The sequence below is a fragment of the Pinus tabuliformis genome, chromosome 4_2 (assembly GCF_031772625.1).
Source record: "Pinus tabuliformis cultivar Carrire ecotype Pingquan chromosome 4_2, CPIR1, whole genome shotgun sequence".
Classification (NCBI taxonomy): Eukaryota; Viridiplantae; Streptophyta; class Pinopsida; order Pinales; family Pinaceae; genus Pinus; species Pinus tabuliformis.
The window spans coordinates 1,185,211,051-1,185,220,720 of record NC_142304.1 but is presented as its reverse complement, the minus strand read 5'-3'; the positions used below and the strand labels follow the sequence as shown (position 1 = coordinate 1,185,220,720).

The 9,670-nt window shown below is 38.8% G+C and overlaps 1 pseudogene across 1 annotated transcript in view; it reads right to left on the bottom strand.

Annotated features, from left to right (window-relative positions):
• Nucleotides 1-3,414: 3,414 nt before the first annotated feature.
• Nucleotides 3,415-9,670, bottom strand: part of LOC149173914 (putative U3 small nucleolar RNA-associated protein 7) — a 63,873-nt pseudogene continuing 57,617 nt past the window's right edge. The window contains exons 7-9 of the transcript XR_016259159.1: nt 5,320-5,387; nt 4,665-4,713; nt 3,415-4,532 (exon numbers count right to left, since the gene is read on the bottom strand). The product of XR_016259159.1 is annotated as a putative U3 small nucleolar RNA-associated protein 7 (transcript). The remainder of the gene's footprint in view (nt 4,533-4,664; nt 4,714-5,319; nt 5,388-9,670) is intronic.

The following is a 9,670-nucleotide window of genomic DNA, read 5'->3' as shown; positions in this document are numbered from 1 at the left end:
CTGAAACCTTCTCCCCTGTTGCCAAAACGAACTCTATCCGCCTTGTTCTTTCCCTTGCTGCCTCTTTAAAATGGGAAGTCCATCAAATGGATGTTAAATCTGCCTTCTTGCATGGGGACTTGCAGGAAGAAATCTATATGGAACAACCCATTGGCTTCATACAAACAGACTCTAGCCTTGTTTGTCGACTTAAGAAATCCCTTTATGGCCTCAAGCAAGCTCCTCGGGCTTGGTATGCCAAAATGGATAGCTTTCTTTTAGAATCTGGCTTTTTTAGGTGTCATTCTGACAATACTGTCTACACCAAGAAAGTGGGCAACTCTCTTATCATCCTTGTTCTTTATGTTGATGATCTTATTCTTACTGGTAGTGATCCTAACCTTATAAACCATGTGAAGTCCAGCCTTAAAAAGAAATTTGAAATGACAGACTTAGGACACTTACACTATTTTCTCGGTCTTCAAGTCTTGCAATCCCAGGAGGGTATTTTCCTTTCCCAGTCCAAGTATGCTTGTGATATTCTTCGTCATTTTCACATGGAAGACTGTAAGCCAGCCCCTTCTCCCTTTCAGTCTGGAGTCAAACTTTCAGTCTCTTGTACTTCTCCTGAAGTTGATGCTACCTTATACCGTCAACTTGTCGGAAAACTCTTGTATTTAACCCATACTCGTCCTGATCTTTCCTTTGTTGTTGGCCTTGTTGCTCGTTTTATGCAAAACCCCCGTGAAAGTCATTGGAAAGCAGCTAAAAGAATACTTCGTTATGTTCGAGGTACAGTACAGTTTGGGATTCATTACAGTGCCATTCAGCTATGCAAAGATCCAGTCCAGCATCAGCGCAGCAAACACATTGAACTACACATGCACTTCATCAGAAAGCTCATTCATGACCATGTTCTTGAAGTGCAATATTGTCCAACAGATGATCAGGTTGCAGACATCTTCACAAAGGCTCTCACAGAGGCGAAGTTCACTAAACTTCGATATATGCTTGGAGTTCAGGAAGTTATCACTAAGGGGGGATAGGCTCTAGTGCCTCCTTCCTTCTCCTATTGTGTCATATTTGTAAATCCTTCAATCCTATCCCAAGTTGTTCTTAAGGGGGGATGTTAGGATATTCCGACACATAGGATATGGTTAAGTTCAACTTGGTCTAGTATAGAGTTAGGTTAGAGTTAGGTAAAGTGTGTTTCTTTACCGTTGTACATTTTGTAACTTACAATCCGACGGTCACGATATGTAGTGATCCGACGGTTCACTCTCACCTCGGTATTACCGACACTTGATCCGTGGCTTGACACCCGATTGGTCCATGAGTTCTATTTAAAGCGCATGGAGGGTCATTGTTCGGGTAATCCGTGCATGAGAGAAGCTTATGTAAATTTTCATTCTTTAATTAATAAATTGCCTGTAGTACCCACGTTGGGACAGGCCGTGGACTGTTTCCCTCCTTGCACTTTGAGGGTTTTAACCACGTCAAAAACACTGGTGTATTGATCTGTGATCTGGTTGTGAGGGGTGTCCTTTTGGTATTCTTTCTGAGGAACTTACCCTGTAAATTCCTACACCTTGCTTACTCGTTTCAGCTCTTTCAGAACTGGTAAAAGGAAGGGATGCGCATCTGCTATAGAGTATTCTGTTTTACAAGCAGCTACAAATAATTTTAGTAGCTATAACCTCCTTGGGCAGGGAGGCTTTGGTTCTGTATACAGAGCTCAGTTCCCTGATGATTTTTGTGTTGCAGTCAAGATGCTAGATGAAAACAGAAAACAGGCAGACTATGAATTTCAGGTATGAATATCAAGATTCCAAGTCTTTGAATCTGCCTGCGTTGGTTTGAAGCATGTACCTGGAAGAGGTTTTGTGACATTTAGGACAGTGAATTGCATTTACATATATGCATGTTGCAGAGTGAAGTTGAACTAATGAGCAAAATCAGGCATCCAAACCTCGTGTCTTTGTTGGGTTTCACTAAATCCATATTCAATCGACTCTCAAACTAATTCTGTATAAACTTGACTTGAGATTGTTGAACCTGCCATATGAAATTCAACTTTACTTGAGATTGTTGAACCTGCCATATGACATTCATGTGCATAGTAAACCATCAAACGACACACCAGCGGGTAGCACAAGAGGATTAAGTACATTGAATGGAAATGGATAACTAGGTTTCATATTTATGTTTTATCTGCCCTTATCATTCATCAGCATCATGTCACCTCACTGTTTGTCATATGACATTCATATGAATAGTAAACCAACTGTTTGCCATATGACATTCATATGAATAGTAAACCACACCAGTGAGTGGCATGAGGTTTAAGTACATTAAATAGAACTGGATAACAAGGTTTGATATTTTTTCCAGGATTTATACTCACTGCAGACTACTTTTAATTTCATATCATTGAATGACTGCCCATAAGGATTTGAATATTAAACTGAGAGACCTTCATCCGTTAGAAACCCTGCAAGCGTATATACATAGAAATTATGCACATTACATAATGTACTTTTTCTTCTCGTTCTGAGGGATTTTTGTATTACTACTTTTTGGTTCATCTATAGACAAGGCGACAAGGCTACTTTTTTGTGTCAACCAGTCACAAATTTCTCCACTTTTCATTTACCATGTACAACGTTGTAATTTACTTTTTATTTAAAAAGAAAAGTGTCTTGCCAATAATCTATTGAATCTATTGAGCTTTAAGTATGAATGCGTTCTACACTTACTATATTGATATGAATGGTTTGGTTTTGGTTTTGTTCTTTTAATATCAAATGTACTGGTACAGGATGGTCAACGTGGTTATTGCCTTTATCACTACTGAACTTTATATATGCTTGACTATCTATAGAACTTTCTTCCTTTTACTAATCCTATCAGCCTCTCTTTGTACCTTTTGGGACAATTGCTAGTATATTACACATTGTGAATAATTCTAATGCTTAAGTTTTAACCCTTAATATAACAATCTTCTACAAATACTGGCATAAACACAGCCAATGGATGAAAAACTTGAGTATTTTTCAAACTGCAATTCATGGTGTATCCAAAAGAAATGGAATGAATAGAGATACACAACAGAAGATAACGAGAAATGAAGCTTGACATGTAGCTTTCTCAAAAACAGTTCACTAGGTTAGCGTTGACACCACTCTGTAAAACACTCGTACACATGCTTGTAAACAAGCTTGCCAAGTGCTCTAATATCACTATTTAATGTGCCTGACAAAACCCATATGCAGTGGGCTATTTAAACTTCCGTTGCAACAAATACAAACAAGCGTTTGAACACAAATATTTTTTAATCAAATACTAGAATTCAAAAGAGTGGAAATAATATGCATTCAATGCTATTCCATAAATTCTATACATCAGATACCCAGATATCCTGATAAAAAATGACCCTTAAAAGAGGAATACCCAATAAAACAATTAGAAACGCATCAACTTTCCTAAACAAAGTTGGTAGCAAGTTGAAGGATCTGTGATTGAGCTAAAATATGACAATTATTTGCGAACAAAACGTTCAAGAGCTTTAGGCAGATTTAAATCATTGGTCTTCTGCTTCTTCAAAGATTGTTCCTTCTTTAGTTGTTGCTCAACAAAAGGCCGTTTTGCTCTGATCACATTATCCTGCTTTTTCTTTTGTCTTTTGCTTGGTTTGTTTCTGCCCTTTGTTTTATTTTTTAAAACAACATTTTTACCCGCAGCAATAGCTACCTGTATGTTAGCTTCCTGGGCCTGTTGATTCTTAGTTTCCTGGTTTTCTCTCTGAGAGCGTTGCACGGCACCAATATTTTCTGGGTCTAGCATAATCATTTCTGGCTGCAACTTATCAAGGAGTGAATGAATCTCTTTTTCACGACGCTGCTTAGCTGTTTCAAATGGATTTGCAACAAATGTGTCGAAGTTAGGCTCCCCTGATCCTGGTACAAGAATGGAAGTTATCCCTGTAGAGTTTCCAATAGCAATTATATCCTCATATGGACAGAATGCAAGGTTTTGCACCTGAGATCCATTTACAAAACGGTGTTTCAAATATGGCCTTTGCTGCTTCGTTGTTAGAGCATCTCTCCAAATTTCTACTAGTGACTCACATCCAACAGCCAGTAAACCTCTTTGACTGACATCCAGGCTTTTTGCATGACAGGAATAGCCATGCAAAGGTGCATATTTCACAGATTCCATATTTTGATTTTTCCATCATTTCCTGCTGTAATAATTTGGTGCCCTTGAGAATCAAAAGCCAATGCAGTCACAGGACCATGATGACATAGCATACTGATGAGAGGAGTGTTCATATTAGGGCTCCACATTGTAACAGTGCCATTGTTGTGTCCTAAAGCTATAACTGCATTATAAGGATTCATACGCATTACATCACAGCGACCTAGATGTGTTCGGTGTTGGGAAATCAATTCACCAGTACTCGTATCCTGGTATCGCAATATACCATACTTGTTTGTAGATGCCAGAAGAAAGTGCTTTGGAAGAAATTCAAGTCTTAGTGGGTCAGTGTGATCCTGGAAAAATTGAAATCAGCATTTACCATTTCCACTAAAGAACCATTGTCTCTAAGTAGAGACCGTGTCAGGAATAAATAATCAATCCTAACTACCAAAACACCACGATTGTTAGCAGCATAGCATGCTTACCTTGAGACAGTGGATTTCTGTACCAGAACTGTCATAGATATAGATATACCTGAAAAATTCAACCATTTACCAAAACAATAAGATATATGACATACCTAAAGGAGATTTGAAGACAAAATGCATTTCATGCTGGAAACCGAATTTACATATGCCAATAAGGGGCACATCAGTTAAGCATAACTTGCATGTGTTACTTTGCTCCTACAATTATACCAATTGTGTGGGTATCAGCAGCAAGAATAAATACTAAATTCTAATCTGAACATAACTCACATATAAGTAGAGACCCAAACCAAGAAAGAATAAAGGAGTTATGAAAACAATTATCAAGAGCCCAAACATATCAAGAGTCTTTGTGCACGGTTGTGCACATTAATCCAGCTCGTAGAATATTATACATTGATGCTAAGTGGATGCTAACATGCTAGATGGGCATAACTGTTTTCTGAAGCAACCATCATGTCAGACATATGCAAGATGTAGTAGCAATACATTAAATTTACTAACTTTCATAATGATTTAACCATTGCAGCACACAAAAAGGAAGCAACCAGCCAGATGTATATAAGAAATCAATTTCTCGGTTAATTCACAACATTTCTGGTGTTCTCCTAGTTGGAGGGAAAATGATCAAATACAAAGTTGAGAGGTATACTTTTTCTGAGCCGTCGCAAAAAAAAGCTCGTTATGCAGGAATTTCACATCACGCACTGTTTCTCTGACCTGCGAAGAATCATCAAAAGTTATCCAAAAAGCGAAATGTCTCCTCTTACAAGTACATGGTATCAGATATCTCCAAAAAGAACAATTAATTAAATCCTTTGACATAATCCAATTTATCTGCCTAAGATAACCTCAGAAGCTTTACTGCAAACAAATCTCTATACATTCCTCTCCTAAAAAAAATAAAAAATAAAATAATATACATATATATGGAACTTGATCAGCATTATCCAAAAGTGCTTTTCCAGCCAACCTTGCCAGAATCTGGTAAAATGGATTCTGATGGTTCCAATCGATCCAGTTAATCATAGGTTTTTCTGAGCTCACGTATCAATTAGGAGACCCCCAAACCCTTAAGGATTTCCGGAACCATAAACAGATCAGAGTTCCAGGTAGAACCATGATCCACTGCCAGATTTTGTTCAGAATTGTTACCACCCAAGATGGTTACTAGACCATGATATCATGCATTCCTGGAGTAAAAAAAAATTCCCTTAGTGGGGTAATTATTGAAGCACATCAAAGGCTGATCTTGCAATGTCACTCTAACAAAAGCATGGAAATGGTCACTGAAATTGACGCTGCTACAGTGGTCAATAAACAGTACATTGAAGACAAATTTTCAAGGATAAAGCTTCCATTTTGAAAAATGTCCGAAACCGATCCGATAAATGACAATAGTGAAGTTTTTAATGGTCAGAAGTAGAACTATGCTTGGAGAGGAAGGAACCCGACTAATATTGGTTTTTCTTTTGGGAGTGAAAATTCCCAGAAATTGGCTCAAAGCTAGAAAAGAACTGCTGTTTGGCTGGATGGAATTTCTAATACTAGAAAAGTGGAGCTTGGTGAAGTCCAGCTTCTATCGTAACTTGCACAAAGAAATCAATCTACAAGCCACCCTTTATTCCAATATGGTTATGGAGGTACTCACAAACCTGGGCCACATAAGGTCAAAGTACTATGCTTCTCAAAAAGTGGACATCGTGCAACTCCGTTTCTAAGACAGGCAGGAAAAGATTATTTGGCCATATGCATCTTTTGAACTCATGCTATGTAGAGAAGAGAATGTTTCCTTATGGTGGAACATGTTTGAGTGGATTCTGCCCCTGCAATTGTCTTTTTGAATGGTCCTGGTGCAGAACCTGAGGTACATTATGGGGATATCAATAGTTTTGAATTTCTTAGTCTGATGGAGCAACATAAAATTCACGCTCTCCCACGACTCAGGAGCATTACTTCTGTGGATCTTGGATGTGATGTCAAAGGTTATCCAAGATAATCTTACAAATGTGGACCAAGAAGGTCAAGAAAATCAGTTTCGTTTTCCCACGAGTTTCAGATAAGAAAATGTAATGCATTTTCATATGTCTATATAACCACTGATTTAGCATGACCAGCTGCAGTTTTCGAGCAAATTTGAATGATGTTTGAGTGCTGTTTGAAATATAACCTTCACCTTACATCTAACTGATGCTTCTCTTAATTTTGGGTGCTGTTTGTTGAGGAGTTTATTCAGAACAGGAAGGCATTTTGAGGAAGGTGAGTCCACAATGTTCAAATCAAATTTCTACCAATTCCTAGAAGATAGAAGATCAGCACTTCAATCAACGGACAAATGTCAATGAATCAGTCTGAAATCAGAGATTCTGAGATTGCTCATGTGTCAAGCAATGGAATCTGGAATCTAAAACTAGCATATGAAGGGTAGAGGTCTGTTGTTAATCCAAATCACACAAGAATGAAGTACTATTTTTTAGACGTAGATATTGTATGAGGGGCACTACTTCTAGCAATATCAGTTCATATATTTTGGGTTTCTTTTCACTCCAAGGCAATCAAAAAGGAGTGTTGTCTCATCAAGGTCCAAATCAATACAAGAAGTGGTTAGAAGATCCTTATTTCAAGAGCACTTTATTCAAGAAGAATGCCACATGGAAAAAGCGTCCACTCCGGGCCATATGACACAAAGTCAAAGAGGTTAAATGTTAAATTTGGACAACTAGGTCCAAACTCCATGTTCTGATGCTCAGATTAAGAGGCTAATATTTTTGTTGGATTCCTCTTTCTGAGAGGTGTAAAATCCATATAAAAATAGTCTTAATCCGATGAGCAGAACTTATATTTTGAATTTATTATTCTTAATAAATTATATGTGCAAAGGTCAGCCAGTTTTGTAATGTAGGCTCACATGCCCAACAGATGTGTCACACACCCTCATTGATGGATATATATATACAGGAAAAGTTGGAGAGAATTTGATCACAACACAACTCACATCTTCCTCTCTCATCCTTAAAAGTACGAGCTACCTGGAGGACGAATTTCAGCCACACGTGGGAAGGACGAAGAGGATTTTTCTGCTGCTAGGGTTTCTGCTGCTAGGGTTTCGCAGAAGTTTGACCAGCGTTGACTTTGGTCAACGCTTGGTCCAAACAAGCTGAAAACTTGTGGGAGGTTCGATTTTGAAGGCCATACTACCTGGCACAAAAATCGAGGTCAAAGGGTTGACCGTTTTGCTGCTGCGTTCATTTTTAGCTTGCTGCCCCTGCGTTGACTTTTCAGGACAGCGTTGACTTTTGTAGAACTGACTTGGGTTGACTCATCTACTGGTTGGAGGGTTGTTGTGACACATGCTGGGCTGGCTGACCAAAGGAGACTTTGCTGGTTGAAGCATCCTGTTGACCGCCGAAACAAACACATACATTTTTCTTGTTTCTGATTTGTCTTCTGTTAGATCTGCTTATATGTTCTATCTGCATTTTGCTTATCTACTTGTATGATTGCTGTGAGAAAAGTGAAATTGCTCTTAGCATAGAACATCTACAAAACTTTACATGGTATCAGAGCTGAGGTGAAGACAAACTCTATCTATAGCAATCATCATCGAAGGAAATGGATTCCTCTAAGCTTGAATTCAGGGAGAATGACAAGCTGACTGGAAGTGATGACTTCCATGCCTGGAAGATGTTATTAGATCTCAAATTAGAAGATCATGATCTCCTAGATCATGTGACAGGGAAGATTCAAGAACCTCCATCAAATGCCTCTGCTGCTGTTAAACACAAATATAAGAAGGGAGAAATCAGAGCAAAACTGTTGATCAGGGAATCCATAAATAAGAGTCTGGTTGCCTACATATCTGAACTAGGCACATCCAAGGAGATGTATGACAAACTGATACTTATGTTCCGAGTAAACAATGTGAACCAAGTGCTATTCCTCAAGAACAAGTTGAAGAATATGAAGAAGGGCCGAGACGAGTCTATTCAAACCTTCTTTATGAAGTTGACCGAAACCAGGAACAATCTGCTAGCTATTGGGGAGACAATAGCTGATCGTGAGATGGTTCTCACCGCACTTGGAGGACTTCCATATGAATGGCAAGTATTCACAACTACCATTCTCAACAATAATACCATCCCTAACTTTGATGAGCTTCTGTCAAAATGTATGCAAGAAGAAACAAGGATGAAGGAATTTGATAATGAAAGAAATGCTGCCTATGTTGCTCATTCCCGAAAGAAGAACTCTGGTGGTTCCAAGGACAAAGGAAGGACTAAGACTCAAAAGAAGAAGGGTAAATGTTTCACCTGCCATAGGACTGGACACTATGCTAGAGAATGCCCCTTCCAGAAGAATTCTCCCGATAGTGACGACAACAACAACAACCGAAGGAATGGGAATCAAAGAAATGACAAATCCAAAGGAAAGAGGAAGGCTCACTTTGAAGGAAACCATCCACCTTCTAAAAGGACCAGAAATACCAGGTATGAGGAGTCTAATGTTGTTGATCAAAGAAATGAGTATATTCTAATATCTGCTCTCTCAGCTGCATCTCCGCCCGACACTATGGATGTCTGGCTAATCGATAGTGGTGCCTCAAGACACATCACCGGATTCAAGGAAGCACTTTCTGACATGGTTGAAAGGGTTACTAATCTAGAAATTACCCTTGGGGATAATGCCACTTATCCTGTGAAAGGGACCGGGACTGTGACCCTCCACTTGTCTCAAGGACAAGTCCTCCATCTACAAGATGTACTCTATGTACCCAAATTGAAGAAGAACCTTGTGTCTGTATCTGCCATGGAAGACAAAGGATTCAATGTAACTTTCTCTGATGGAAAGGTACTCATGTGGAAGAAGAGCTTCAAGGAAGCTATCTCAATTGGTTTTAGAGTTGGTACACTCTACCAGGTTGGAGGGAGTCCGTTGGGAGCTATGACTTGTGATACTATCCGTCAAACCGAACTATGGCACCGAAGATTTGGACACCTTCATTA